Here is a 27,066-nt window from a genome sequence, read left to right as displayed (position 1 = left end):
ACTGTTTCATGGCAGGAAGGCTTTTTATTGGTAATTTCGTGTAATTGTGAAGTTGGAAGAATCACTGGGCTGGAGGGATCCTCTCCTGCTTCGAATTTTGAGGAGGACCCATGGGAGCTGTGGCCATGACCTTCCCTTTTCTGGGTAAAGGGTTTTCTCTGAAGAGACCAAGAGCAAGACACAAGAAGACAAGAGGTTGTCAGCCCAGGCTTCTCCCCACATTCCCAAGGGCATCCTCTACCCATAAACATGTGTCTCTGCTCCTAGTATCAGAAACAGGCCAGGCAGGGGCAGAGGTGATCTCACAGCAGTGAGATCTCGGAAATTGACAGAACCACACTAAAAGCTTCCAGGAACCTAAGGTGTTGGCCTGCTCATTCTCACACATGTGCCTTACTTGTGATTTGCTTCTACCTCATCACCTTGTATATCTGCTCCATTCTGTCTCAGCAGACTGCTCCTCTGCCCACCCCCCCACTATGAACTTGGCAGACAATAGCACCCCAGCTGCCAAGTTTGACTTAAATTCAAACAACCAACAGACCAGCGGCCTGCCAGGTGAGAGACTGTCCGGTCAGGTGTCTACGAAATCACCTAACAGGGTCACAGAATAACAACATGGCTGCCAGGGCTTGCTGAGCAGTTCTCAGCGAAGGCTCATAGGCCCAGAAGATATCCTAAAAGGAATTAACTTCTCTGAGTATAAAATATGTGATGATAAATTTTTAATACCTGGTGATGAGGCCCAAGTATTGACTAATTATGTTAGCAAATGCAGAGAGCACTTACCATGGTTGCTCTCTCCTCAGTTTTAATGGAGCCAACAGGTATGTGCTGCTCCCAACTAAAAAAAGAAAAAGTCTCCATGTGGCCCAGAGGAGACATATAGGTAGAGTTAATCCTTACATTCTCCTCGGTGAAGGGCTCCGACTGTCATCTTTCCTTTGCACATTGAACAAGTAAGACGAGCATCAGCAGAGCACCTATTAGAGCAGAAGTAGAAACACTTTGAGGTCAACACGGGCGTGCCATTTCTGCTTTGCTCCAAAAGCACAGGTAGAATCTTACCTCCACCAACTAGAAATGTGCCAGGGGATTTCAACTCAGTCTTATCAAGGAGGCATGTACCAATGCCAGCGCACTTGGTAAAGTGATAAGTATAAATACACAACCGATCAAAAAGATAGGGTATGTGTCGAAGAGATTACACAAATAAGACGAGTGTAAGCAAATAATGAAGGATAGAATTAAAAGGGAGAGAATGATCCTGCAGGGGAAACAGGACACACAGCAGACTCATAGAATGGCAGCACTCCTGCCTCAGAATCAACCGTTGGGACATTCAGATCTGGCTAAAAGGTCCATGAGAGTCTCACAGGCATGGAAAGCCATGACACCGTGGCAAAAAAAAACAAGCTAAATGAAAGATCCTGGTGGACAAGACCCCAGCAGAAGGAACAGGCCATCAAGGAGGGAGGCACCTTTCTCCAAAGGGAGGAAGGAACCTCCACTGTGATATGATCTTGACTAAACAAGTTCAGAGTCAGTGAATTCAAGGGGCTTCCATAGCCTAGACAGCTCATGGCAAGAGCCTCGGGGTATTGCTGACGTCATAAATAAGAGTGCCAATTGTTAAATCAACAATGGGAGTCACTGGGTACATGCTCCCCACATAGGATCTCTGTCCTTAATGTGTTTTACTATGAAATTTAAAGACAACACTACTAGCCGTACAATACCCTATACCTTGCGCGGTTGTGTGAGTGCAGCCTGTTGAAATCCTTGCTTAGTATATACTAAATTGATCTTCTGTATATGAAGGTAATTGAAAATGAAACTCGATGAAGGGCAGGATGGGAGAGGGAGTGGGAGGGGGAGGGCCGCGGGAGGGAGGGAGGTGGGGGGGGGGAGCCACAACAATACAAAAGCTGCACTTTGTAAATTCACATTTATTAAATTAAAAAAATTTTTTTTTAAATCATACCTCCACCCAACACAAAAATCAATGTGATTAAATGCAACTGCATTGCTAATGGGTTTTCATAATGACCTCTTCCTTTAAAGAGAGTTGTCCTAAAAGTGCAGCCTGGTAAGTCACTTAGCCCAGTAAGACAAGGGATGTGTCTTCCCATGTTACAGGTGACAAAACTGAGGCTCAGAAGGATGAAGTCCAAATGACTAACAAACAGCAGAGCTGATACCAAAACTAACATCTTCTCATTTATAACCCAGTTGCCTTTTTGGTATATTGCTTCACTTCCCTATAGGTTACTATAGAGAATTTCCCATTATAGATATTTTTCCTTTCATCACTCAAGAGCCACTATATAATCTTTATCTGGTTCTGTGCCCCAGGAAGAGGACTTTATCAAGGGAATTAACAGAAGCCTGTGGCTCTAACTTATAGCATGTTGGGTCAATCAGAGGAACCAGAAAGAAATCATGGAGTTAGGTCATAGTATTTTATATGTTCCTTCCTCTGGGATACCTCTATCAGAGGCCACAGTGCCTACTGGAGTTTCTCCAGGTTCCAGTAACTCCTTCCTCCCCTTGATCTTTGAAGACTAAGGATGACAATTTCTTCTAAATGCTGCTAACCCTCAAGTGCTGCATCACCCCTTGTTGGTGTCCCTTACTCCTGCCTCTATTAAACTCACCCTTTTTCTATCAGAACCCTGAGTGACCAAACAACTAACAGCATTCCTTAAACCTCTGGTTATTGTACAATTGAGGTATGTGTATATATTTTTATTAGATGGAGACACAGAGATCCCCACTTACTGCTTGACTTCCCCAAGAGCCCACAATAGCTGGTGCTGGGCAGGGCCATAGCTAGGACCAGGAACTTCATCCTTATGGTTATTGCGACCCTGGCTCCCAGGGTACATATGAGAAAAAAGCTGTCAAGAGCAGAAGTGGAACTCATACACAGGCACTCCAATATGGGACGAGAGCATTCCAGGCACGGTCCTAACCATTGCACCAAATGCCTACCAAGTCTTACTAATATCCTGTGAGAAGGATAGACTTTATAATCTTCTTCCAACTCACCACCCACAAATACTCTCAATTTGCATGAAAGGGCACAGGTGTTTTTCCATACTGTGCTCATAACAGAAAAAACATACTTTGCTCCTCTTAATCTTAAGTAGGCAGCCTGGATGGCTGGAACCCATTGCCAAGGTTCTTGTCTCTCACATTCAGGATTAGCTCTACTGATCCAAACAGGAAGTTCAAAAGAAGAAGAAAATACTGAAAGGACTCGCCTACCTCTGGGAACATATGGGTCAAAAAGGCTGAGACTTAGAGACAGAGAAGAATGACAATAAAGAGAAAGAGGAAGAGAACACGGTACACTGTACATACAAGGGGTCTTAGAAAAATTCATGGAAAATATGTATTAGGAAAAAACTATGCATGTGTTTCCAAACTGTTTTGTACCAAAATAAACTTCTCTTTTAATTCCATTTTTTCCATGAATTTTCTGATGCCCTCATAGAACAACAGAGTTATAAAATCATAAGAAACAACCCAGGGGGCTGGCGCTGTGGTGCAGCAGGTTAACTCCCTGGCCTGAAGTGCTGGCATCTCATATGGGCGCCAGTTCGAGACCCTGCTGCTGCACATCCAATCCAGCTCTCTGCTATGGCCTGGGAAAGCAGTAGAAAATGGCCCAAGGCCTTGGGCCCCTGCACCTACATGGGAGACATGAAAGAGGCTCTTGGCTCCTGGCTTCGGACTGGCACAGCTCCGGCTGTTGCAGCCAATTGGGGAGTGAACTATCGGATGGAATACCCCTCCCTCCCTCCCTCCCTCCCTCCCTCTCTCTCTCTCTCTCTCTGCCTCTCCTTCTCTTTGTGTATAACTCTGACTTTCAAATAAATAAATAAATACATCTTTGAGAAACAAAAAAAGAAAGAGTGAACCCAGGGCAAGTGTTTGATGCAGCTGTTAAGATAAAGATTGCATTGTCCATGATCAGTATCTGGGGCTTTGCATTCAATCAAGCTTTGTACTAACACACACCCTGAGGGGCAACAGATGACAGCTCAGGCACTCAGGTCCCTGCCATACATTTCAGAAACCGGGATTAAGTTCTGGGCTGCTGGCTTTAGCCTAGTCCAGCCCTCACCATTCACTGCAGGCACTTGAAGACTGAACCAGCAGATGGAAGATCTCTTTCTGTGTATCTCTGTCTCTTTATCTGTGTTTCAAATAAAATGAAAATAAAAATTAATAAAAAGATAAACATTCCAATCCATACTGCCTGTGTATAATACCTGAACTTCAGTCAGCTGTTTAGTTGCTGACATATTTTTATTTGGCCTAAGACTAAATAAAGAGAGCAATTTACTTCAAAGTTGAGTCTTTCAAAACATGAGTACAAGAGAACAACTTTTAAGTGGGTCACCACATACCTTCCTCTTCACCACATATACATACGTAAGTCAACATTCTCCATGCAAATTGCTCTATAACGCTATTTTGGTGTTTACTGATCCCTGTCAGCCAACTGTGCTCAAAAGACTAGCAACAATCTTGCCCCAGATGACAAACTTACTTACTCAGAGCAGTTTTTCTATGCCTTCTCAGTGCCCAGGATCCAGCACAGTGCCTAGCACATGGTGGGCGTGCAGGAACTGTTTTTGAGTCAAAATGAATGCTGCAACAATTTTGGAAAGTACTAGATCAGTAGAATCATGTCAGAGAGAGAAGAGGAAATATAAGAGATGATGCTGAATGGTGCCCTCGGACTGAGTCTGTGCCTGATCTCTCCCCCTGCTCTCTAGCAGTTCTGCAAAGAGCTGCTTCCTCCAAGCTGCTGCTTCCTCTTTGGAGCTCATCAGACATGGCCACTTTCCTAATCAGAGCTGCAAGTGAGCATTCACATGGACATTTCCATCTAAGTTGTGTCTGCCCTTACCAAGCAATGTTTAACAATAGAAGAAAACGAGTTCCCAATTATTCTCTGAGGAGGGCACAGCACGGAACACACTGAGCAGGTGGCTCCCGCTGCATTCTTTGCCTCCCTACCAACAAGTCACACACCTGAAGGGCGGTAATGAAAGACACCTCCAGCTCTTCTTGCCAGTCAGCATCCCAGTTTTTCCTGACTCAAAAATAGTTTTCTAGCTGCTGTTTCGAGTCTCCACAAGGAATTCAGAGTGTCGCTGATGATAAAATATTCAGCTCTCCAGAAAGCGAGACAGCAAAGCGAATTCTTCGCTACTGCAGCAAAATGTCTTACTTTATTCTCTCTGGTACAGGAAAGAGCAGGTGCCTCTTCTCCATCGCCTGTGCCCCATAAAAACTTGGGGGCACAGTGACACCACAGAATGTTTCCCTGTATCCAGTACTCCTTAATACTTAAAATCTGGAGATTTCATTCCAAGTAAATTCCAGATACATCTTCTGGGCTCTAGTTCTGGCACTGATGGAAAATAAAGTAAATAAAGTTGGCCCTTATACTTAAAGAACTCAAAATCTAGCATTTTTTCTTGTTTTCATGGATTTATTATTTTCAACCTAAAAGGGACTGAGGTGGCTTACCAAAAATGCAAATGCTACAAATAAGATAGAAGACAACTTAGAATAAGTGGGTGAAGAAATTGAGAAAGAACTAACATGAGGATGAAGGTAGGAATGCAGTTAACACCCAAATTGCAGGCTGTAGGATCACATATGCCTGCGAGGTATAATCCTCCACTTGACTCCAGGCTTTCTAGAAGACAGGAAACAGTGAGGAGCCAAGCCAGGTTTCCAAGTAACTACAGTGAGTACCGTGAGCTATGCAATCAGAATATCTGGGTTCTAAACTCAGCTTTGAGATCTAAGAGAAATCACTGGATTTTTCTTCAATTGCCTTTCCTTACATGCAAGATAGACAACGGTGCCTGATCCAAGGGATTGTTTGAGGAATAAAAGAACTTATGCACCCAGGAATGCAAAACATCCAAAATACTGTACCTGCTTCTTAATTCTTGTCTATGACAAGACAGAGTGCAACAAGTATTGCAAGCAAAGTTCAAGTTTATTGCTGAAAAGAGGAGAAAAAGAGTGATGTTAGCTGAGGATGGGTGAGGGACATACATCAGGAAGCACTTTGCAGAGGAGGTGGTAACAAAATGTACACCGAAGTAGAAGTAACATTTTGGCTACTGGATGGAAGGAAAAGAAAGGAAGATATTTTCAGCAGAAGGAACAGTACAAGTGTTAAAACAGAAAAGTACATCATGTGCCAAGGAACAATAAGTATTTGAAAATTCAGAAATATAGTTGTTTCTTGTCAGCATTATATCAGACAAAAACTTTTAAATAATGATAGAAACTCAACTGGACTTCCAAACCAAAAGACAGGTTATATTATTTCCCTTAACTCAGAACTTAGTGGTAGTTTCAGGTACAACTGGATCCAGTACCTTAAACAATATACTATACAAACTTAACTTATCTCATTCACACAGTTCTACTTCCCTCTACATCAGATTCCTTTTCCACCAGGATCTCTCCTTGGAGAATTAGCCAACCATTCCAGATTTTCATCTCCCCAGCCTCAGGTTGGTAGAAATGCCCCCAGCATTCATCACTTAAAAGATACTTGAAGTAATTCTGGAGAACTTCAGAGAATACTTCTATTCTCCTCCTGAGCACAAGACTACACTAGGACTGCACGGCTGACTTTAATCAAAGAATCCTGAGTGGAAGTGATGTTCTCACTTTCAGTTGAGAGTTTTAAGAGCTGCTAGCTGCATTTCCTTCCTCATCATGATGACTGCAATTCTTTCGTGTCTGGGTAGGACTTCATCAGCCTCGCTTACTGACCAGCAGGCTCCCAAGCACTGGGTTTTCTCACTCATAGTGGTCTCATGGTTTTCTATGATCTAGAGAAAGAGCTTGTCAATCTTGCTTTCAGCATGAGATCAAGTGCCAACCAAAGCATCAATTTCTATTTGTCCCATTCTACTTCTTCTCCAGAGTCTTTGTGAACTCTCTCAAGCCCTAACTTCCAGAAAAATATCTAATCTCCTTCAACACTTTCGTATCTTCTATGAACCAGACGCATGTGCTACCTGTTGGTCAGACACCAACACTACACGTCCTGTTCCAAAATGCAGGAAAGGAGATCATGGCTTAAACCATGTGATCAGATAGATTTGTGAAAATACCCAAGAGCTGATGACCCCCACCATTATTTGATACCATTTCTTTCTTCAACTTGTAAGGAAAAAAAAATTTAATGTTGGAAATCCTAAGGAAGCAACATAGCATGGTTGCAGGTTATAACATCAACAGAGTCATTATTTATGACAGTTCTCTTCTGTACAGTTATAAATGTTCCCCAGGGACTCGCAGGAACCTAACCTTTTATTTCCTTTTGGGCGCACACATTCAGCATTTACTAATGCATTCCTTAAAGCTTCCTTTAAACTGTGAACCACTGGCAGGCTTAATTTTTCTTTGCTGTTCATGAGCGAAGAATCACCTTTGGCTCTCCCTTTTCATTACCTAAAGAAGGCAAGTTTTCAGCACTTCTGTGGCTTTCCCAAGGAAACAGCCACAAGGTGTTTGGAAAAGTAAATTGGCAATAGGCTGGTAAGGCATATACCTGCATCAGATAGAGGTAGTACAGTTGTCAACACTTCCTGGCCAGGAGGTAGGACCCTTATCAAATTGTTAAGTAGGCAAGACTACTTTTGCTTACCTGACACCTGAATGAATTTCCCAAGTCTTCCTTTTTTTCACTGGCACACCTCTTCATTTCTGCTGCCTGTCGCCTCCCACATAGGTAACCTTCTTATCGTCTTCCAATTCACCCATTCATCACTTCAGTGCCATTCTCCCAGGTGGCTAGCAGGGAAAACTGTCATTTGATGAATTCATTCACACTTAGCTTGAGTTACTTTTTAGAACTTGATTATAAACTTTCTCAAAGGCATTTGAAAGTTAAAAGAAGTTTATTCAAGGAAGAAATCCACATCAAACTAAGCTCATGACCTATGTCTGTTTTTCATTTCCCTGTGAGCCACAACTCTCTGTCTCCAACAAAAAAACTTTGGATATTCCAGGGTTTACCAGGTTAAAACTTATCCCCTCAACACAGCTACACGGATGCTTTGGGCATTTTGCCAATTACTACTTAAGAAAACCTGACTTCCCTTTCTCTTCCTTTCAGCCTGTGTCTTCCTCCTAAGACACAAAGGGACATCTTCCTAGACTGTCATTCTTTTCTGCTCTATTTTTGAGTAGCCTAGTAGGGAAAACAAACCTATGAACACAGACAAAGCAATATCATATGGCAATTAAAGTAATGGGAACAGAGACCTGTAGAGGGTAAAGGTTTGAGTACTAACTATGACCAAATGGCACTGTCCCTTAGAACTCTTCTGTTTCTTAAATGCAAAGAGGAATCAAATTATTACTAGATAAGGAAGAGGCAGTTCAACAGGAATTGAGGCTGACATGATGCACAAGTCCAGAAGACATCACTCATCCAAGTGAATGGTGCCCCTGGGATTGTGTGACAGTGATGCTGACAGGCTCTTTCAAAACATAGCAACCAGTTCCACCATCTCCATTGGGCAGGTAAAGCCATTCTGAGAAGTTTGATGGTTATCCTTTTGAATTTCTGGACTTCATATCTTCTAGAGACCCTTCAGTAAAAAAAAAAAAAAAAAAAAAAAAAAAAAAAAAAAAAAAAAAAAAAGGGGGTTCTAAGGTGGCAGAATAGCAACAGGATGCTCTAAATTACATGGGGTGAAATTAATATCTGAAAAAGGGGAGGTGATTAGAATGGCTCTCATACAGAAATCAACAAATAACAAATGCTGGCAAGGGTGTAGGGATAAACATACCCTAATCCACTGTTGGTGGGATTGTAAACTGGTACAGCCACTATGGAAGACAGTATAGAGATACCTCAGAAATCTGAATATAGACCTACCATGGGACCCAGCCATCCCACTCCTGGGAATTTACCAAAGGGAAATGAAATCAGAATATGAAAGAGCTATCTATACCCACATGTTAATCACAGCTCAATTCACAATAGCAGATATATAGAATCAACCCAAATGCCCATCAACTAAAGTCTGGATAAGGAAATCTGGGGATATGTACCATGGAATACTACACAACAGTTAAAAAAAAAGAAATCTGATCATTTGCAACAAAATGGATGAATCTGGAAAACATCATACTTAGTGAAATAAGTCAGTCCCAAAGGGACAAATACCATATGTTCTCCGTGATCTGTAATAACTAATAGAATGCCCAAAAAGCAGTCTGTAAGACTGAAATTGGCATTTTGAGAAGCAATGACTTTCAACAGCCTTTGTCTTGCTGTTGAGGAACAGTTTTATTTTTTTCCATACTATTTATTGAACTCTTCACTTAACATAGAGTTAATCATAGGTGTATAAAGTTAATTAAAAATAGATCTTAGTAAAAAATAGGAGTGAAAATAAGAGAAGGAGAAGGAAGTGGAGTGAGAATTTAAGTGTGGGGGTGGGAGAGTGGGTGAGCGGGTGGGCATGTTATAAACAATCACCATGTTCCTAAAGTTGTAATTGTGAAATGTATGAAGTTTGAAACTAAAGCAATATGGTTCTGCAAACATCCCTACAGACTTAATTCTATGGGTACAGCTTAAAAACTTGCCATGGGACCTCAAATCCCCTTACGCTGAGTATTAAAGTGATTTTAGTGTTAAAAGTGATCATAGAGATAGGATTAAGGGTTAAAGTCTCATATAGATAGGATTAAGTGTTAAAGTGATCAGATAAATAGGACTAAGTGTTTGGTAATAATAGAAATAAAAAGGAGTGAATGTTCCAACATAGGAAGCAGTCCATACAGCAGACCCATAGAATGACAATCATCTTAAGTAGCACTCTGACCTCAGAATCAGCCCTTAAGGCATTCTGGTCTGGCTGAAAAGTCCATGGTAGCATTTCAGTCATGAAAAGCCAAGACACTGAGGCAAAAAAATGTTCTACATTAAGGACTTCTGTGGGTCTCACTGTGGGTAAGACTGCAGTGGAAAGAAGCAGCCACCAAAGAAGTATATACTTTTCTCTGAAGGGAGGAGAGAACTTCCACTTTGCTTATTGCCTTGTTGAAATACTGAAGGAGTTGTGGATTCAAAAGTTTTCCATAGCCTAGGCAGTTCATATCATGAGCCTTGATTGATCACTGGCCTCATACATAAGAATGTTAATTGTTAAATTAACAATAGGAGTCACTGTGCTTTAACTTCCCATGCAGGACCTCTGTCCTCAAAGGGTTGTATTATAATTAAGTCTAAGTACTCTCAAAAGATGTGTCATTCTTGGGTTCTTCTTTAAAGATAATTAAGTTGAGAGAGAGAGAGAGGGAGGGAGGGAGAGGGAGAAAAAAAGAAAAAAGAAAGAAAAATTAACTCTGAGATGCAATAACATTGAACAGTCCTTGACTGGACTCTTAAGGACCAGGGAGTTTTTTGGGTTCCTCTCCTCTCCTCTCCTCTCCTTTTCTTTTTTCTTCTCTCCTACAAAATGCTGAACTCTTTAAGAAGAATAGAGTTAATCTTTGGTGCATAAAGTTAATTAAAAATGGATCATAGTAAAAAAAAAAGACTGGGAATAGGAGAAGGAGGAGGAAGAGAGGTGGGAATGTAGTTGGGAGGGCAGGTTGTTGGGGAAGAAATGCTATGCTCCTACAGTTGCAATTATAAAATGCCTGGAAATACATACATACATACATACATACATACAATACCAAGAGAGTACCAAGAAGAAATTGATGCTTCCATCTATTACATGGTAGAGGTGGAAAAGGTACTCCCTGATCTGTCCTGTGTTTGCATAACCTTAGTACCTATGTAAGTTACATTCATCATAGCAAAGTATTATTTTGTTGATTGGCATCTGCCCTCTAAAGTTAACCAAAATGTTGTGACAAAAGTTTGTTTGGAAAATGTTAAACTCTTACCTTATGGTTCACTGAAATTTTTCAGATTTTTTGAAATATTTTCTTAGATTCCAAATTTCTCAGCAATCTTTTTTTTCCATTTATTGTTTTCCCTTGAAAAATAATTTTTCTCCCAACTTGCTAACTGGTGCTTATGGCACCCTATTCATCAAACAACCAGCCATGCAATCCCAGTCTTTTGCACCATCTTCTTGCAATTTATATCCACTTAATTTGCCAAGTCTGTTGAGTCTTCCAGTTTGCTGTCACCTGCTTCCTCATCTCAGTCCCCACAGGCATCACCTCTCTCTTAATTATCATGTTCACTCCAATCTCTCCATGCTCCACTCCTCCTAAAACTTCCTTAAAAATAAAACCTTGGGGCCAGGGCTGTGGAGCAGGAGGTCAAGCCGCTGTCTTCAAGTTAGCACCTCATATTGGCAGCAGATCATGTCCCAGCTGCTCCATTTCTGATCTGGCTCTGTGATAACAAGCCTGGTAAAGCAGCAGAGGATGGCCAAAGTACTTGGATCCCTACACCCATTTGGTAGACCAAGATAAAGCTCCTGGCTTTAGCCTGGCCCAGCCCTGGTTGTTGCACTCATTTGGGGAGTGAACCAGCTGATGGAAGATCTCTCTCTGCCTCTCCCTCTCTCTCTGTAACTCTACATTTCAAATAATTTTTTTTGCAAAAAATAAAACCTCAAAACTTTTTTACAGTTCTGATCTAATATCTTCAAATACAATTAGGTACCAACTAATAACAACTCTTCAGCCAGGCATGACAAAGTCTCTATAATATACCCTCTGGCTATTTTATTTTTTGGCAGCCTCCTAGATCACTATTCCTCAAAGTATGGTCCACGGCCTACCAAAGTATCACAAGGACAGGTCTTGAAATGACCCCAAAATCCCTGTCCTTTCCTCAAATCTCAAGAGCTGATTATGAGCAATTCCACAAATAACTATACCATGACTGAGTATTTTTCATTGGGAACCCACTAAGGAGGAAGGGGACCAAAATCAGGTAGTCATACGCTGTAATTACCACCACAATGGAGTTTCCCAGGCACTCTACTTCAGTATTTCACTAAACAGTTTTGATATCGTGCAGAATTAGAAAGCTCCTCTGTGTGCACACGTGTATCAATGGAATTCCTATGGATAGGCTGGGTGGGGTAAGTGGGCTTGAAGGCATTTTACCCAGATAACCCCAGTCAAAAAAGCTATCGGTAATGCTGCTTTAAGGAATCTCAATGACAGTCAAAGTCACTCTTCTCTGAGTCTGTCTGTATGCTTTACTTCTTTACCTTTGCTAACTCAGGTCTTTCTGCCTAGGCTGCCCTTCCCATACCTGACTGTACACTAAACATCCTTAGACCAACATTGTGGTACGTTAAGCTGCTGCTTGCAATGCCTGCATCCCTCATCAGAGTACTGGTTCTCCAATTATCTAGCTCACTGTTAATGTACCTGGGAAATCAGCAGAAGGTGGCCCAAATGCTTGGGCCCCTGCCACCCATGTGGGAGACCTGGGTGGAGTTCCTTGCTCCTGACTTTGGTCTGGTCCAGTCCCAGCCATTGAGGCCTTTTAGGCAGTTAACCGGTAGATAGACTATCTCTCTCCCTTTTTCTGTCATTTTGCCTTTCAAATAAAGTAAGTACAACAAATGTTTTAAAAATACCAAATATGGGGCCAGCATTGTGACACTGCGACTCCAGCACCCCATAAGGGCACTGGTTCAAGTCCTAGCTGATCCACTTCTGATCCAGCTCCCTGCTAATGTACTGGGATAACAGCAGAAGATGGCTCAAATATTTGGGCCCTTGCCACTCATGTGGGAAACCCAGATGAAGCTCCCCTGACTTCTGGCTCCTGGCTTCAGCGTGGCCCAGCCCTGGTCATTGCAATTACCATGAGAGTAAACCGGCAGACAGAAGGTTCTCTCTCTTTGTCTCTCTCTCTCTCTATAACTCTGACTTTCAAATAAATAAATCATATATACATACACACACACACACACACACACACTCTAGATCCATTTGAAAAGCTCCCTAGCCCATCAAATTCAATTTCAATGTGTTAACTCTACGTGGTCCTAACAGATCTACTGTGAAACATAATTCATCTATTCCAGTGTCATTATATAAATTCTTACATTATTTCCTCTGCCAGATTGCAAACCCTTTGAAAGTAAGTTTTGTGCCTAATTTCTATTTGCATCCCTTCAAACACCTAGCACAATGCCATATACATGATGAGCCCCCCCTAGTTTGCATCAAAACAGAAAAAAGCAGTAGCCCCAATGATACAACAGTACTTGAGGTAAAGGAACAGTTTTACATAGTTGAAGTACTTTGGCTAACACAAATGGAACTATCCAATCTATAAGAGTTATCACATGTATAATTCCACTTTAAAATCAGCCACCCATAGGATAAAACATTTTAAGCAAAGAAATGGAAAAGATGTCCAACCCTGGGGTGTACTGAGACACAATGTATCAAAAAAGAAACTCTTGCCATATTTTCCTGAATCTGAAATCTCTCCAAAACTGACCCTCTTCTGTCCAGAGTTGTATTCCCACCCTACTCCCCCCCCCCCCACACACACACACGCATACAAGTCACTACTTGGACAATTTAGACAATTTAGAGAGCTCCTTGGATGCTTATATCCTTAATATGTTAGGGGGCAGGGTTGTGATGCAACACGTTAAACCACCTCTTGAGGTCCCCACATCCCATATCAGAATGTTGGTTGGCGTCCCAGCTGCTTCACTTCTAATCTTACCCCCTGCTAATATTCCTGGGAAAGCAGCAGAAGATGGCCCAACTACTCGTGCCTCTGCCATTCATATGGGAGACACTGATGGATTTCCAGGCTTGGCTGGCTGAAGCCTGGCCCATCCCTGGCAATTGCAACCATTTGGGGAGTGTACCAGTGGATGCAAGCTCTCTTTCTATCTATCTCTGTCTCTGTCTCTTCATCTTTCTGTCTGTAACTTTGCCTTTCAAATAAATAAATCTTTTAAACAATAAAATAAATAAATGTCTATGTGAAATGACAAAAATCACACTTTACTAATGGGCCAATAGCTAAGACTGTATATTTCAACTTGAGTTCTAGAAGACAGCTGGGAAGAATACTAGCCAAGGAATCTCACTACCAAGGTTTCTCTTTCAGCCTGGCTTCTTTCTAACAGTATGTACTTGAAAAAGTCACCTTCAGAATCTCAGTGTCCTCATCCTAACGATGGGGAGAAAAATCACCAAATTCTTCAAAAGAAATTTCTAAAGATTCAATACAATCATGCATATGGAACATAAGCTACAAAGTGCTCAGGAATTAATTTTTGCACTGAGTTATGTAAGATGAATTAACCTAAACCCAGAGACTTCATTTGATTTTTCACACCAGTCAGAACATGTCAAGTTTCAGTTGCAGAATGACTTCAGACCTTCTGCAAAGCAGAACGGCTGAGAGTTGGGGGCTAGGAACTTGAGCAATGATCAGAGGAAAAAGAGAGGCATGGAAAGGGAAAAAAAACAGATGACTTTCTTGATGTTTCCCAGACACTGAGAAATGACAGCCTCTAAGTCTATAAGGATACATTCTGTGTCCCTGAAGTCAAAGGATGCTGCCCCAGCTCCTCAGTTTCCCTGTCACATGGACGGGGGAGCAAGGTTTGAGCAAGAAGCAGGGTCTCTCCTGAATTCACAGCTAAGGTTCTGCTGTCAGGGAACTCCGCCCCTGTTTCCTAGAGATGGGTCAAAAAACTCCCAAGGCATTTCTGCCCACAATTCTGCCCTGTCTCCCCAGGAAGGAACAGATGAGGAGTGAAAGGGCAAATATTTCCCAACTCGAGTCACTGAGGCTAGCACAGAAATAGAACAGGGACAGCCAGCTCCCTAGTTATTAATATTTTAAGCCTGGTGGCCTGGCTCTGCAGTGCAGAATGTGATGCCCATATAGATGCAGTTCTTAATGAGCCAATTATTTTCTTCCTAAGAGGGAGAAGACTGGTCTAGGAGGACAGATGCTGGATGCCTAATACCCTCCAGTCATCTAGCAAACACAATCGGGAAGAATTCATTCATTCCCCCACTCGACAAATACTTACTAAGTCTCCACTGTGTATTGTCTCAGGTCATGGAAACTAAATTGACCAGAACCTTGTTATCCCAGAGCCTTCCTTCTGAAGTGTGTGTGTGTGTGTGTGTGTGTGTGTGCCCAAGTGTGTGAGAGTGAATGAAAGTGAGAGTAAGAGTGTTGGAAGGCAGAGGGAGAAAATAGGATAAATAGATGAATTAATTCATTTTTAAAGTAGGATAATTTCAGACAATGATCAGGATCATTAAAGAGGAAGAGAGTAGTAAGAAAGAGACTGCCGAATAGGATGGGAGAATGGCTGTAGTCTCAGAGTAAAGGAAGATCTCTTTGAAGAGGTAACGTTTGAGCTAAGAACTAATAAGAAAGATTCGGTTGTGGAAAGCAGACACGACTTCCCAAGAAACACCACCACTTCTATTTCAAAAGCAAAGCATGCTCAGTGTTTCCATGATGGAGTCTACTCACACAGCTCAGTGACACTTCAGTAATTATGGTATCCAAGTTGCTTACTCCTCTGCTTTCCTGGAGCTGGGAAACACTCTTGAGGTGAATTAAGACATTATCAGGAACTTCATTTTATATCTTCAGCTTGGGATGTTTCATAATTTTTTTTTTTGACAGGCAGAGTGGACAGTGAGAGAGAGAGACAGAGAGAAAGGTCTTCCTTTTCCATTGGTTCACCCTCCAATGGCTGCCGCGGCCGGTGCGCTGGGGCCGGCGCACCACGCTGATCCGATGGCAGGAGCCAGGTGCTTCTCCTGGTCTCCCATGGGGTGCAGGGCCCAAGCACCTGGGCCATCCTCCACTGCACTCCCTGGCCACAGCAGAGGGCTGGCCTGGAAGAGGGGCAACCGGGACAGAATCCGGTGTGCCGGTGCCGCAAGGCAGAGGATTAGCCTAGTGAGCCGCGGCGCCGGCCTGTTTCATAAATTTTAAGTTTCTTTTCACAGCATATTCCTCAAACTCACCTGTGACAGAATGTGTATTGCATAAATACATGCATATGGGCATATTCCTGCGCACACACACACATATATATATACATATCAGTATACTTGTGCATGTAAATTCACATGCATATATCTGTGAATATATTTATATGTATATATAAACATACACACACGTATACATACACATATATACATACTGAGCTTCTTGACATGCCTGTCAAAGATTTGGAGATGACGCTTAGAAATTATTATATGTGGTAAATAAATATATATTTCTGATGCCCTTGATCCCCTTCTACCTCACTGATGACCCTAAGGTTGCACATGAGTTTATGTCTGAGCAACTTCAAGAAAGCAAAAGCTAGGAAAGTGATTTTAAGAGATACAGGACATGGCACTTAGAAATCAGGCAATCATTTTCAGCTTAGCAAGGGTGCAGGACACCTGTGGCAGTCAACACAGCCCTGCTGCAGAGGACTTGCAGATTTTGGCATCTCAAGAGAAAAATCCCTTTTTCAGGGATGTCAATGTTTCACGTGTGCCTCCCCTAACCGGGGTGCTCATACGACCAGTGACTGTGGATGTCAGCGCATTGTCTGAAACATACTAGACTAACAACAAGCTTTGTTGGATTTGCTGGATTCCTAAAATGGTCACTGACAATAATGGTAAAAGATGGTTTTCACCGGGGTGTGCGAAGGCAAGAGCAGAAGACATGAGGGGATTATTTATAAGCACATTGGGTACTTCCTGCTACACTCATCAACACTTGGGGGCTAATTTTGCAAATCAGGAGGGTGCAAGAGGCAGTGTGTAGAAGCAAGGCAATTACTACTTATTTCCCCCTTGTGTATCACAATAAAGGGACCTGTATATGCCAACACAATCCAGGTTAATGTGGCATTTTATATCCTTGGTAAGGCCAGAGATATTTCAATGGTCAATCTGTGTGACCATTTAAAACTATAAGGAAATAGTTTTGTTTGAACATACACTCAACACAAACCAAGTAGGCACTGTATTCAAAAGCAAACCCGAGTTAAAAACCCGGCTTCTGTTGTCCACCCTACTTTCCTAAACAATTGCTGATTGTCTCAATTCTCTATTGGGACTTTCAGGTGATATCAACATCCTTGCTTTCTCAACAACTCTGATGTCCTGAGCTGTAGTTCTGGGATCTCTGCTGAGATGATGATACATATTATTTTACAAAAATAACATTTCCTTCACTGTAGTGTATGTGTACTCATTGACAGCCGAGTGACTTGTAGTGAGGAATCCTTTCCATGAGATTTTGACCTTGGTCATTGTGCAGCTCACCAAGAACCTAGCTCAGCAGTCAGCAATTAACCTTCCATCCACAGGAGCATTTTCTTCTAAATGCACTTTTCAAACCTCTGAGTACTTCAGAAGATAAAGGTAAGCCATTGGAGGCCAGTGTACCAACTCAGTGCCAAATCACAGATGTGTGGTAAACTTCAACTGTAGTGTTCACCAAGGACCTCCAAGTCATTAACTCTTAATCACGACTGTAATAATAATGCAAATTTTAGGCATTGTTTTAAAAGGGGTCAGAGGTCTTCAAAGAGAAAGGAAAATTATTCCATATTCTCATCTACGATGAGATTCAAATCCTTTACTAAAGGCTGTAAGCCCTCCGTCCTTTGTGCCTCCTTCTGCACTCACCCCCATTCTCCCCTCCACACACATGCATAAACCCTTCATTATGACAAAATGATGTCAAGAATATGATCTTCTATCCAGGTTCAAATTTTGACTCTAACTACTATCTAATAGGCCAAGTTTTCTTAACTTCACCAAACCTCAATTTCTTTACCAGTAAAATGGATATAATAAAGCTTGTCTCCCAGTACAGATGAAAATATTTGACTAAAGAATGTCTGTAAAACTCCTGTGAGTGTACGGAATTGGGCAAATACTCTATAACTATTAACAAAAAAAAAAAGGGTGGGGGGGAACCAAACAGAATTCAACCTAACCCAATAAATTGCTTCCCATCCCCTGAGTAAAGATTCCTTTGGGCCAATGGTAATGTATCAGTGTAAGTACTTACAGATCTCCAGAAATAGCTGAATGGGTTTTGTGGATGAGAAAAGGAGCCAGTGGCATGATGGTTTTAGTTAATGAGATGACCTCCTGGGAGTCATAGTCTGAAGAGTCTAGGAACACAAGCCCACGTAATAAATCCAATGGCACCTGGACCCAGTGATAGAAGCCACAAGTCCTATATTAATCCTGTAACACTTCCTCCTCTGGTCCATGCCAGAACTCAAAGGAAACATGTTTCTACTTTACAATCACCATAAACATCAAGAAATGTCTCCTGAGTCCAAAGTGTATTCTACCTTCAAGACTTCTGATTGGCCTCTTCTCAAAGACAGAGACAGCCCCTCCTAGTACCAGAGTACTAGTATCTCTAGTGTACTGTCACCATACAGTGTGGCATGGTGGTTCCAACTAGCAACTCTGTAGAAATGAGACCTTGCTCAAGTCTGGGATCTGCTTCCATTTTGCCAATCTCTTGACCTCTCTGTACTTTGGCCCCTCATTCACCTGGGGTGTGGAAAGAACACCTAATCCACTTCCTAAAGTTGTTGCAAGGACGAGAAAACAAGAAAGCTCTTAGCAGGGTATCTGATCTACACAAGGGCTCAATGAGTAAGAGTCACCCTGGCCACTCTCGAATCAGGGCTGGAGCCCAGCAGCCTTTGGCAGCCAGAGGATCAACCACTGAAGGCGCTGTTCTCACAGTCTGCAGAAAGAAAAACAAGGAAAGGCCCCCTTGCCTGCCAAAACTGTGCGTGGTAAATAATTGATGTCCCACCATGTGTTCTTTTATTCAGAACCGCCTTTGAAGTTTCCCCTCGCCCTTGCCTCGGGGAATTGGGAGTGAGGAGGCTGTGAAGGGAAGGAATTGCAGAGGAGGAATGGGCCATGTGTGACCAGGAAAATGGAAAAACTAAAAGCATGTCTGGAATCCATTCAGGTTTGAAGGCACTTATTGTAAGTTTCAATAAGGCAAGGATTCTTAGGAGCCAAGATCCTAAAAAACGGAGAGGATCAGGAAGAATTCAAAAGTAATTCCTAGGAACAGCTGTGGGTGCTAGACCAACAGCTCCCTCCTGGGGAGGGAACAGTTGGTGAAAACAGTGTGCAGCAGACAGGAGTTTACCTGTGCAGGAGCAGCCAGCCAGGGCCTCACAGGGACTAATTATGAAAATATGATTACAATGGATTAGTAATCTTGTCAATCAAAGCCACATGCCAGGTAGCACCTGGCAGTGAGTAAAAATGCCACAGGACAGAAGAAGATGATGTTGTGGGTTTTTGTACAAAACGTTCCTCCCCAGGAGGGCAGGTCTTCCTGGGTTCAGGGGCTGAGAACGTGCAGTGGAGGCACTAACAGGCCCTCTAGGGACAGCAGGAAACTCAGCAGGACAGTTCTCATGCATGTGTATTTGAAATTCTGTTTGGCGTCCTCTTATTGCTACCCTTGAGAATTGGCCCAGTGCTTGCTCCCTGATTTACATAAGCCTGAAAGGAAATTAGTAAATAGAGTTTAAGAAACAGTGGGAACAGTAATGGCACAGCCACAGCTGCCTTTCCCAAGCACGCAGAATGTTCCTTACCCAGGGCCCGGCACTTCACAAGCTCCATCCCACCTCATCCTTACAACACCCGGTCAGACTACATCTCCTCCACATCATCGGCAGCTCATACATGTTGTGACTCGACCGATATCACACCATGAGCCACACCATGAGAAGAGTAAAGCCACTGAACACCACAGCTCATACTCACAATCATCAGGTTGTAACGCCTGTGGCAAAGTGGGAGGCCCCAAACCTAAGCTCTCCTCTAACCCTTGGCCTCTGTTTGAGAAGTATTCTAAAAGTCAGCATCATATCCTCAGAAAATCAAAGACCAGCAGCAGGAAAACTTTATACAAATCAGGTGATGCTTGTTCCAGAGAACTATTTTTAAGTGAATGTTTACTGTACTTTGCCATTGTATTCAGTGCTTTGGCTGTACTTTGATATTAAATCCTTACAATAAATGTACAAAGGAGATATTATTCTACTTTGTAAATGAAAACAGGGTACTTTAGAAAAATTGCAGAAACTGATCCATACCTCAGTCAGAAGAGAAATTCCAAACCGTGGTGTCTTTGGTCCCTGAGACTCATTTGAGAGTTTTAACAAACCCTCATCTGCTCTCAGCCTGACCATGTATGTAGACCTCTTGGCCACAACGTGTTGCGCAACCTTACTTTCCTAATCCATACACAGGACTACATTTGTGAGGGCATTTATACTGAGCCATAATGATGCAAAGTCACTGGAGTGGAGGGAGATACAATTCTGTCCAAATTCACAGAAGTGTTAGTAGTGAGAAATCCTACAGCTACGTAAATTTTATTCATGAATTTCAAAAGCATCAGAGTGAAGGAGACAGATGTTTTCCAGCCTATAACTGTTGGAATATTAAAAAAGAGACATGCTCAGCTAAATTTAAAAAAAGAAGAAAAAATTATTTTGTACTGCCTTTTAGCAGAAAAGCAGAATTAATACACTAATGGAACGTGAGTTGGACTGCCACTCCTCCTACGCCCACTTAGGTTAAAGCACTCAGCACCCACTCCTGAGATTGTTTATTTGGATAGTCTACAAATCTCCATCGCTGTCCTGGGCACAGGGGCTCAGCTTACGTATCACAATCCATGCCCCTGTGCGAACACAGAGCCCTGAGCAGACACTCAGCCTAGCAGTGATTCAAGGGTTCCCTCCAGTTAATCCTACGTAGAGGCAGAGAGATCAACGAGAGGATCTTTCCACTTCCTTTCAAGGCTTAACATTCCATAATCCTGGGGAGAAATAGATGTGATGTATGGGAGGCATTCAATTCTTAGACTTAAACTCCCTCTCACTGACCTGAAAGGAAAAAAACAAACCTTAAAAAAAAAAAAAAAAAAAAAACTGCATGCACACTGCCCTGTTGCAGTGACAGATGGCATTGTCAGGAACTTGATGAGTAGCGCGAACCACCATGGAAAAGGATCCATACATAAAGCACACAAAGGAATACGGAAGTACAATCGAGAGCTGTGTTGATAGATTTCCCCCATTTCAAAGACACCACCCCCTGGTGTACTGCAAGCAGCCCAGACTGAAGGAGAATTTTTATGAAGAGGGCTGGTGAATGCATACCAATGCTGTGAGTGACACGTGTGAGAATACTGCGAACCAGAGGTTGAGTCTATTGATAAACTCAGCCGACACAGGAATATACCCACAGCACAAAACCAGCCTTGAGCATCAGAGTGTCTTCCTGGTAAACAGCACTGGGTTAGCTTGGAATTCATGCTTCACATCAGGAGCCTGTTTGCAGCCCTCCTTCAGAGCCACACTGTTCAAGGGAGGGAGAGGGGAGGAAAAACAAAAAAATCCTCATAATTGCTGAATTATCCCTTTGAAATATGCTGCTCTCTCCTCATATAGATAACAACTTCAAAACACAAGGGCATTCTAAGAAGAGAACCCTCTCTGTGTTCCGAAGAGATGAAAACCACACTGTACATTTTAGGTCAAAGGAAATGACTTCTGAGTGTTCGCATTTGTATTTGAAAGTGCTTGATGGCTTTTCGTTTCCTCGAGGAATGGGTCCCAATGCCTCCACCTAATAAATACTCTTTAAGTCTGTCTTACGGGCCGGCGCCGCGGCTCAATAGGCTAATCCTCCACCTGCGGTGCCGGCACACCGGGTTCTAGTCCCGGTTGGGGCGCCGGATTCTGTCCTGGTTGCCCCTCTTCCAGTCCAGCTCCCTGCTGTGGCCAGGGAGTGCAGTGGAGGATGGCCCAGGTCCTTGGGCCCTGCACCCACATGGGAGACCAGGAGGAAGCACCTGGCTCCTGGCTTCGGATCAGTGCGATGCTCCGGCCGCAGCAGCCATTGGAGGGTGAACCAACGGAAAAAAGGAAGACCTTCCTCTCTGTCTTTCTCTCTCTCACTGTCCTCTCTGCCTGTCAAAAAATAAAATAATAATAATAATAATAATAATAATAAAGTATGTCCCACAGAGTCCCCAACCATTCTTCCAGCATGCTCCTCTCCACACCCCACATGAGGGGCACACCATCTGCTGTCATGGCACATTACAGTCCCACCGTCATGCCTCTAGTCATGCCACTAGTATCACCTGGACTCCTGCCTTCTCCAAGAAAAAATCTCAGCTACCCCTCAAAATCTATCCGATGCTTCCTCCCTCAAGAAGCCTTTCCCAAACATCTCCATCCCTAGTGTCTCTTCCTTCTCTGAGTTACTCTTTTAGGCCTGGGATCTTTTGTTTTGTTTTGTTTTGTTTTTTGCCAGACAGAGTTAGACAGTGAGAGAGAGACAGAGAGAGAGTTATAGATAGTGAGAGAGCAGCTGAGAGAAAGGTCTTCCTTCTGTTGGTTCACTTTCCTAATGGCTGCTCCGGCCGGCGCACTGCACCGATCCAAAGCCAGTACCCAGGTGCTTCCTCCCAGTCTCCCATGTGGGTGCAGGGACCCAAGCACTTGGGCCATCCTTCGCTGCCCTCCCAAGCCACAGCAGAGAGCTGGACTGGAAGAGGAGCAACTGGGACTAGTACCCGGTGCCCCAACCGGGACTAGAACCCAGGGTGCCAGTGTCACAGGCGGAGGATTAGCCAAGTAAGCCATGGCGCCTGCCACAGGCCTGGGATCGTAAGACAGACCTTCCTGTGATCTAATGGCTACCAATGTTCATGCTTTGATCAACTCAATGAGAAAAGAAAACCAACAGTTGATATTAACTGGGGATGTACTACATTTTGAGGCATTAAACACAAACTATTGTGATCACACTTAATCCTCACAACCAACCCATAAGTACACACCTATGCTACAGGGGAGGATAACTCAGGTATAGGGAGGTTGCATATCTGGGTCATAACACCAGGGCATGAGTCCAGGCCAGCCCAACTCCAGATCCTCTGACTATAAACATCCTAGGGAGCTGATCATTCTCCTGGATCTCCCTTAGGACTTCATACACTGTGTATTCCATTCATTTCTAGTGAAAGAAATCCTAGAGTAACCTAAATTTCATTCATAACTTGCTGATTCTTCATCAATCACCCAAAATTTATTGAAAATTTTCCATGTGGCCATCTCTGTGCTAGGTCCTGGGTAGATAAAACACAGCTCCCCTGTCTCTGGAGCACATAGTCATAAAACAGGAGCTCAGTAACTACTAGAACTGGTCTACTATAAACACAAGCTAATTACTGTAACCTCAACCAGATCTGTGTACAATGGTCACTTTGTCAAAGAAATATTAAGCTATATTAACCACAAAGACTGCTATGATTGACTATGGCTTGTATACCTTGAACTCACAGAGTTCTGCAAAATTTTTTATTTTAATTTTTTTATTTAATTAATACAATTTTCATAGGTACAACTTTAGGAATATAGCAGTTTTTTCCCTTTACCCACCTTCCCACCCCCACTCCCGTCCTACCACCTACTCCTTCTTACATCCCATTCTTCATTAAGATTCATTTTTAATTAACTTTATATGCAGAAGACCAGCTCTATACAAAGTAAAGATTTCAACAATTAATCTGCAAAATCTTAAGTGAATAGTATTAGCAAAGTAGAAACTTCACTGAACTATGGTGTTTACAGGTAGGGCCTTCAGTAAAACATCAGAAGTAAATACAGTCATTGGTGCTTCTGTAACTGAACATAATAACTTCTAAAGAAGAAAAGAGACCAAGCATATACACAGGCTAGTACATGTGCTCCCATCTCTTGTCATGTAATGCTCTGTGCCACCTTGGGACTCTGACAGCAACAGAGTTCTCAGATATAGCTCCTTGATCCTGTACCTCCAGAACCATGAGCTGAAGTAAACCTTATGTCTTTACAAAGTAGCCTGCCACAAGTATTTCACTATAGAAATGAAAATGGATGAGTACAGAATCATTGGGATATAACCAAGAGTACCGGGTTTCCCCCTGAACTATGCATAGCATGCTGTGCAACCTCCAGCAAGGGGAATTCCACTTATCAGCTGTCATATAAAATCAAAAGGCTGGCCAACATCACAATTTGGCTGAGCATCAGAATCACCTACTCAATGATTCTTTTTATTGCTGAATGAGTATCTGGGAAAATATTAGGGAATGAATGAGCAACTTGGCTGATCTGTTTTGAGATTTGGAACAGAAGGGAACTCCCTTCAATGATTGCCCATTAATGATGTACAATTGATCTTCATTACTCATGGACTCCACATGTGCCAATTTGCCTACTCACTAACATTTATTTGTAGCCCTAAAATCAATGTCTGCTATGCTTTCACACTCATTCGCATATATACTCAAAGTAGCAAAAAAAATTTTGAATTGTCCAAAGTACATGATCCCAGCTGAGTTCAGACAAAGAGATGTTCTGCTTTCTTATTTCAGCTCCCATACCAGAAATAAGTGTACTTTTTGCAGTCTATTTAACACAACACTTTTTACATTATTGTGCTTTTTGGTGTTGATTTTGCTATTTATATAGCTGCCCAAGAAAGTGCTGAAATGCTGTTCAGTTTTCCTAAACATAAGAAAACTGTGACTGTGTCTGACAGAGAAAATACATGCATTAGATAAACTTTGTTCATGTTGAGTTAGATTTATTAGCAATAAGTTCATTGTTAATGGACCAGCACTACCTATTAAATAATGTATGTTTGAATAAGAACACACATCAAACAAGGTTATACATTCTTCAATTGATTAAAGTATTATGATTAGAAAATCACAGGAATCTAAGCCTATATTTTCTCTAGGGGTAATATTTCCATACTTAGTAATTTCATGTCTATAGTAACTTATAGAACATTAACTATTGCAATACTGAGAATAATTCTATTCCTGGTGAGCCTGCTATAAAAGAGGTCTTCAGGCCAGGTCTCAATGAGTTAGCTATGACATTTCAAGCGTAATCACCAAAACAACATAAGATGAACAGAAGGGAATGTATTAACAATGCTGTGCAATGTCTTTGACAAGTTTGACAGTGCAACAGTCACCCCCAAAGACCAAGACTAAAAGCAAAGTCCAGGAACATTGCTTCTCAGTATAAGCCCTTATGTACCATTGGATTTATTAACAATAGCTTTGTTAAAGCATATGTGTTAGCTTATAACAATAAAGATAAAGGAAAAAAATCAATTCATTAGCCCCCCCTTTGATTTCAGAGTTCCAAAAACCATACTCATAAATCATTTTCTTCCTGATAAACAGACTTTCTTTTTACCCCAGTTTTTTGATCTGAAAAATGATAAATAGAACAGTGCTTGTTTCCTATGGTTTTCATGTGGGCTAAATGAAGTAATGTATTTAAACAAGTTAGCAACATGCCACTGGAATGTAAGCAACAATGAGAAGGAAGGCACAACATAATCTGGTAGAGGTGCAGTTAGAGAATTATGATTTCTAGAGGATTCTTACTGAGTAGAATCTCTCAAAGATGCATTTTCCTGACTGACCCCATATACCTCCTTCCCAATACAGTCTTTTAGTCTGAGTGATTATTTTTGGTTTTCTGAGGCTTGTGTCTAAACCAATAAATTGTTAGCCAAAAGTTGTGTTTAAGAGTATGAATTTTAGGGTCTGGCACTGTGACGTAGTAGGGTAAGTCTCTGCCTGTGGTGTCAGCATCCCATATGGGTGCTGGTTCCAGTCCCAGCTGCTCCTCTTGCAATCCAGCTCTCTGCTATGGCCTGAGAAAGCAGTAGAAGATGGCCCAAGTGTTTGGGCCTCCTGTATCCATGTGGGAGACCCAGAAGAAGCCCCTGGCTCCTGGTTCCACCATAGGTTCAGCTCTGGCCATTGCAGCCATTTGGGGAGTGAGCCAGCAGATGAAAGACCGTTCTCTCTATCTCTCCCTCTGTCTGTAGCTCTACCTCTCAAATAAATAAACAAATTCTTTGAAAAAAAAATGCAAAAGACCCCATATTTTAAAATAAAAGAGCATGAGCTTTAGAAGCACACAGATCTGGGTTTCAGTTCTGACTCAAACAAGTATTAGCTATTAGCTTTGGTGTAGGCTATGTAACATCTTGGGGCCTCAGCCTCCTCTTTGGAATACAGGGATCACATTTCTCTTGAATACTTTTAAGTAAGATTAAATGGGATTGTCTTAGCGTCTCCTGAGAAGTAGATGCCAAGACAGAAATGAAGTACTACAGATTTATAAAGATAAGAAGTACTGCTACACAGGCTAAAAGTTTCTATTTTGGATACTGAAAAATTTTGGAAATAGAAATAGATGGTGGTGATAGTTATACAGCATTGTGAATATAATTAAGGTACAGAATTGTGCTCTTAAAATTGTTTAAATAGCAAATTTGACATATATGTATATATTATATTCACAATTCATAAGCAAGGTTATATTGGAGGCAATACCTGTGAGATAAAATGGGAAGAGGCACTGGACATGCAGGGAGAACCATAAGACTATAATGCAGATCTGACTCTAAGCATAGGAGACTGAGATAGAAAAGTCTTATACTACAAGGCAGGCTTAATGAAAGTTCAGCAAGTTCATGAGAACATGCACTGCTTCCTAAAAATGGGGCTCCTTGGGGTCTCTGCCACTCTCAAATACTGGCGGGAAGTATTTCCCAGCAGGAAGCATGTTGTTGGCACACACAGAAAAAAAGTCATAATGACTTTCAGAGTACAGACTGTGGGGCCATGAGTCAATTATGCTCTTTGCATAGCCTCATGGCTGCCGAAAGCCTCATGCATGTAGAAGCATTCATCACCCTGAAAGGATGGTAGATAGTAAAAGTAGTGATATTCTCTATAGCAACTATCAAAATACTATCATCATTAATCATCATCATCATCATCTTTATCTCTACGTTTGTTCAAATTACCATACAACCAACCTATATTTCCAATTTGTGTTAGTTATAACAGGTTTTACTGACTGCAGTACCCATCAAGGTAGCTTAAACTGTAATGTC

At 42.1% G+C, this 27,066-nt stretch overlaps 1 protein-coding gene across 21 annotated transcripts in view; it reads right to left on the bottom strand.

Annotated features, from left to right (window-relative positions):
• Window positions 1–27,066, bottom strand: part of LOC127490526 (uncharacterized) — a 451,570-nt gene that overhangs the window by 113,712 nt on the left and 310,792 nt on the right. For 3 of the 21 annotated variants that reach the window (XR_016236420.1, XR_016236399.1, XR_016236426.1), the window contains one exon: window positions 7,707–7,848. The exons of 16 other annotated variants lie outside the window; for them this stretch is intronic. The gene's annotated coding sequence lies outside the window, so the exon portion shown is untranslated. Of the gene's footprint in view, window positions 1–7,706; window positions 7,849–15,980; window positions 16,030–27,066 lie in introns of those variants that run through there. 2 more of the 21 variants (XR_016236400.1, XR_016236425.1) reach the window with 1 other exon arrangement.

Source organism: Oryctolagus cuniculus, chromosome 6, assembly GCF_051225735.1.
Source record: "Oryctolagus cuniculus isolate XC-2025 breed Fujian yellow rabbit chromosome 6, ASM5122573v1, whole genome shotgun sequence".
NCBI lineage: Eukaryota > Metazoa > Chordata > Mammalia > Lagomorpha > Leporidae > Oryctolagus > Oryctolagus cuniculus.
The sequence above is the reverse complement of the archived record's forward strand: the minus strand, read 5'-3'. Positions and strand labels throughout refer to the sequence as shown.